Genomic DNA, 5,429 nt, shown 5'->3' on the forward strand with positions numbered 1-5,429 from the left:
CACTGTCTGTCTTAAAATTTTCTCTAATTTTAGACAATATTACTAGGTGTACTGAAAGAGATTAACTGCAGTTGCTAGGATCAGACAGCTCAGGCAAGCACTGAACTTTGCATACTGCTTTTTCATTTCCTTTGTTTTTGCCATTCTAAAATATCTTCTTACGGAAAACAAGGACCTGTGCAGGACACTGGTACATCACTTAGACATCCCTGTAGGCCCAAGTCATCTCACCTCTGCATAACCATTGCTGACACCTGACTTTGCACTTCTTAGAGAATTGCTTCCTACCTTTCCAGACCATTTCTCCCATTTGTCATGCTCATATTGAAGTCCAAGGCTTGCCTTCGAAGTGCTTGCAGCTGCTCCTGGCCCTGTTTGTACACCTTCTCCTTTTTATAGCCTTTTTAGGAAGAAGGATTGAGTTGCCTTTTAGATGAAAAACAGGATTTGGTGCTGGGTGGGAAGCATCTCCTGGAGAGAAAGGAGCTGTCTATTCTTCCAGTCCTGGTCCCCTGTCAAGAACAGCACCTGAATATCTAACATAGGCTGGCAGCTGGGAGGGCAAGCACTGGGCCGCTATAGCCTATCTGTGAGGACATTAAAAAACCACTGTGTGTGAAAAGATAAACTTGTAATGCTGCCAAGTTAAGCAAGACCTATGGTATGACGAATTTCTCAGCCACTAATCTATAAATTATTTTAAAGCTGCCTGGGGGGTGGCAGCTTTGCTCTCTTTTCCAGAGTAGTGAGCCATTACCAATGAGAAAATGAATAACCAGCTTGTTGCTTTCTTACCCTTTCTTTCTTCCTAGGACCAGTGAAAATTTACTGAAGGTCTTGTGACATCTAGGCATTGTGCTAGTCTCTGTTTGATGCAAACTGTTGCAGTTTGAGCTGGCCTCAAAGGTGTTGCCTCAGTTTACAGCAGCTAAGAATTTGATCTTCTGTAATTTTGAACAATGGTGTCAGCTCTCCACTAGCCAGTGTCCAGGGATAGTACATTCTGGCTGTACAGGGCAAGGGAGACATGAATGAGCACAGCCCCAAGAAAGTACCAGTCCAGTGCAGATGGCGAGGAACCAGTAATCCTGGCAGCTACAGACTGTTTCCAGCAGCAATGCTGGAGTGTCTCTATATTACAGATCCAACAGAGCGAGCTCTAGCCTGGCTTGTTTATTTATGTGCAGAACCACATTCGATACTCCTACAGCACTGTGCTGTACCTGGGCTGATAAGCCTCTCTGAGACTGATGTGCAGGAGACAGCAGTAGCTATCTTGGAGTACACAGAGCCAAGGCAGAGTGACAATGAATTTGACCTTCCTTCCAGACCTGAGCTGGCTCCATGCAAAAAAACAGTTTGTAGAGCAGAGTGGGATTACTGTGCAGAGATATCTCAGTTGGCCCTGCAAAGAGCTGCTTGAAGTCAGCTGAATGTATTAATCTGGGCTAACATGCTTCCAGGTAAGTCAAATACCAAATTGATCAGGCAAATATCCACACTGCTGCATCTATATCCAGTGTAGCTAGCTCATCCAGAGTAGAGTGTAGACTGATTTTTGAGAAATCTAAATTAACTGGACCTTAAAAAAACCAAAAACTCAGCAAAAGAAAATATTCCCTCAGGTTTTTTGGCCTTGTGAGAAGCATAAGTATTAGTTTGTTCATTTTAGCTGCATTTTGCTTGCAAGGTAATCTCTTGCTCCTTAAGTCAGAATTCAATTTTAAAAAGGGGAGCAATAATGCATATTTTCCATTGATGGAATCCACAGGGAATCTCAAAATATTTTGCAAACACTAAAGGATAAATCTTTCCAATAGACCTTGGAGGCAAAATTATAAAATCATAGGTATTTTATAGATGGCAAACCAGAGGGAGCAGTTTTGTCCTAGGACCCACAGGAAATCTGTACGAAACTGAAAATTCATGTAAACCTTCTCAGATTTATAGCATTTTCTGCCTTGTTTCATGTTGACACACTACTTCTCTGACATATTTAGATTGCCATATAATACTTTGTTTTTCCAGATGATAAAGAGCTAATTCTTATTTAAACAAATGAATTTTCAGTCTTTATGAATTAGGAAGCAGGCAGCATTTCCTCCAGCTGCCATTCAGCAATTACACCATTTGAAAATGGTATCCAGTGATTTGTGATAGCGTAATCCCTTTGGAGTATGAAAGTAGCTCCAGAGTCAGGCTTGATTAGAAATGCCCAGTTGACTGCCAGGGACAAATTTCAAACAGGCTTATGCTGCACTGCTGATACAGTTGTATGCATGAATCGAACAATCAAACACACAAATGCATTTTCAAAACTAAACTGTGCAGCTCTAAACCCATTTTCTGGCCTAAAGAGTGCCACATGCCAAGTGCATAAACAGAAAAACAGTTCTTCATGTGCCCTCAGAACAGTGAGCAGTATTAATCCGTTGAGCTCATCTATATTTGCAGTCTGTCAGCTCTAGGCTTGGGACATTATTGTACCAGGAGGACATTTTAAACATTATGAAACTCACAACCACAGAGTCTTTTGCATATCCACAATATAAACTCCTTCCAAGGACAAAAGTAGTATTTAAAGCCTGTGCCAGAGCACCTCAAAGTCTCTCCTTGAAATCAGGCTTTGAACTACATGGGGTTTTTTTTACCCTTGTTTAACATGAGACAAAGCCCAACCAGACTGAGGAAATTACAACAGAAGCATTTCCTTGTGTTATCACTCAAAATCTTTTATGTTATATAGCCATTTTTTTCTTAGAGGAAGAAACCTGAAGTTTCAGGACTGAAATAAAAATTGTTGCAGATGTGAATTGGTGAAAAATGAAGCATATTCCTAGTCAGACAATTGGCCTGGGGACGCTGAAGCTCATGTGTGCAATTTCTCTCCTGAGTTGAACTCTGCTTTCCCAGGTGCTCTCCAGCAGAAAATCCCACCAGGTGCCTTCCAAAAGTCTGTGTGCAGCTGATGTAGAACCCTCTGGCCAGACACCAAAGAATGCAGCTTGCGGAAAAGTAAACCCATTATAAGCACCTGCAGGTACACTAGATATCCCTCTGCAGAGCTATAAAATTGATTGGCTCTGTTTGAAAAGCTGACATGAGAGGACAGTAAACATCTCCAAAATCATGCCAAACAGAACATGAAGGAGAGATGGATACAGAAATATGAATACAACAGAATACAATTTAGAAATACATGTTTATCCATTTTATTTGTGCAGACATTACCTTTTCTCTGCCTCCATCAGAGGGATCAGTGCAGCTTTGCAGCACAGGAGGCAGGAACGCTGGGCATCTGGGTCACATGTGAAGTGTGGTTCTGTGTCGTCCAGCAGTGATGTTGAGCCAAGAAGCCTGAGCAGCTTGTGCCAGTACTGAAGCTCATCATAATGCCTAGTGTGAGCCTTTCTGTAAGTAAACCAACTGATTTCAAATAACTCTACGCCAGCAGACAGATACCCACAGGCCCTTTGGCTGTAGCACAGCTCTTTCTGTCTGAATGACCTGGAAGGGCTGCGATTCCGAGATCTCACTAGCTATTTTTGGGGGACAAAAAATACCTTTTAAAAGCAGCGTAGCTCTGCAGGTCTTACAGCAACCTCAGTGGGGAAAAAAAAAAAGGGAGGTTTTTGTTCCATGTCATACAATAAGAAGTGTGATGCATTACTACTAATAATAATGTCTGGAACACAGTGAATTATTAGCTTATGCCTGGCTCTAATTTCCATATCAAATTTTCATTTATTTTTCACTTTGCTAAATCTACAATATGAACATGGCACCAGACATATCCATTGGAAAAAAATTTCTGACACTGAGGGGAAGTGTGACAGCACTTTTGGGAGGCACACGTTCAATCTCCTTAACCTTGGTCTACAGGTATGTCAACTTTACTTTCAACAGCATTATATTCCTGATGAGCATCGTGCTTGGAATTTGCCCCAGCTATCGCACTGCCTACTCACACTCACTCATTTATAGTAACTTGTTTGGAAAGCTGATGTCTGAGCTGGCAGACATTTCAAAGAGCTGCTTTGTTTCAGTCCTCTCTCTTAAAAACTGTGTTAATTTTGTTTAATCATTCTTGGAGATAGGAGGCAGGGGCTAGTTTGGCCCCTTGAAGGGTGTGTTGCATGTCTGACAGAGCAACACGAGGGCCCTAGGTTGAGTTATTCCAGAGCAAATCAGGTTCATCAAAAAAAGAAATTCCTATTGTGGAGGTGAAAGAGGTATTTTTAATCCATTAGGATGCTAGTTATGATTATTTTGTGAAACATGTAATCTCTTCTGACAAGGCTTAAAACAATGTACCATGCAGCCCAGACCTTCATCTTGGTAAAGTTGAATGTATTTCTTCTCATGCAAATAAACTTTGTTTCTCTGTTGATGAAGCTCCTCATATTTTCATCTCAAATCCCTTTTCAGAAGTGCAATTATTCAGAGCCTTGTTTACCAAGTTCCTTAGCTGAAATAAGCAACAGCTTTGCCAAGTGTTCTCCCTCTTGCCTCCACATCTGGAGGTTTTAACATGCTGACAGTATCCAATATGGTCTTTCCCTGCTGAGCCACAGCAATTTTTCCAGGGGCTTTTCATGGAAGGTGGCACCAGTCCAACCCCAAGGGCATTTCTGTTGGAACTGTGTATTATGTAAAACATGAAAGTCACTCACCTTTGAAGAATCCAGCCCAACCCAGCTTCCTCTCAGGCTGCTATTCAGTGATGAACAAAGGCGAAGCCCAGATATCTCTGCTCCACAGTGAGCATTTCAGGACCACATACTGCTTCCAGTCCTGCTCAGGCTTGAAACTTGGAGCCCAATGTATCATTTGCACATGTCCCGAAACCATAACAGATAAACATCTTCCTGATACTGCATAGCAAAGGCACTACATCAGGGGGACCTTGAAACCTCTCAAACTGAAAAAAGGGAAAGTTTATTTACTCATATTTCATGCACAGAAAGTTTCAGCCCTTTTGCCTACTCTACCTACAGACACATCTCAGCTCGGACCTGCCACTGGATGGAGAGGTATCCTGGTTCCAGGACTGATCTCTCACACCTCTCCTCGCAAAGGAGAGACGTTATACTGCTTTTTTTCTACAGTTAAAATTTACAACTCACTTAAATACAAGAGATCACCCTCTGAGAACTCTTACACTGGAACTGGAGTGAGCACAGATGAAATAAAGAAAGGAATTTTGCTTCTACAGTGACTAATTTTTTGTTCTGTCTTGCTTTTCCTTTTTATTCGTCTACTTATTCCTCTTTTACACTTCCATTCCCTTTATTTCCTTTGTTATGTATTTCTCTCCTCACTCTTCCTTACCACTTTGATAGCAGTCCCCTTCTGGTAGATTTTCAGGTTAAAGTTTCGCTCCTTAAACACAAACACAAGTGGCCATGGTAGACAGGAGCTGCTTGCTG

The 5,429-nt window shown here is 41.7% G+C and overlaps 1 long non-coding RNA gene across 1 annotated transcript; it reads left to right on the top strand.

Moving 5' to 3' along the window:
- The first annotated feature begins 1,191 nt into the window (after window positions 1-1,191).
- Window positions 1,192-5,222, top strand: LOC108500813. Its single transcript, XR_001876010.1, has 2 exons — window positions 1,192-1,463; window positions 4,998-5,222. It is a non-coding gene; the product is annotated as an uncharacterized LOC108500813 (long non-coding RNA).
- The last annotated feature ends 207 nt before the right edge of the window (window positions 5,223-5,429 follow it).

Source organism: Lepidothrix coronata, unplaced genomic scaffold, assembly GCF_001604755.1.
Source record: "Lepidothrix coronata isolate B3197 unplaced genomic scaffold, Lepidothrix_coronata-1.0 Scaffold95, whole genome shotgun sequence".
Classification (NCBI taxonomy): domain Eukaryota; kingdom Metazoa; phylum Chordata; class Aves; order Passeriformes; family Pipridae; genus Lepidothrix; species Lepidothrix coronata.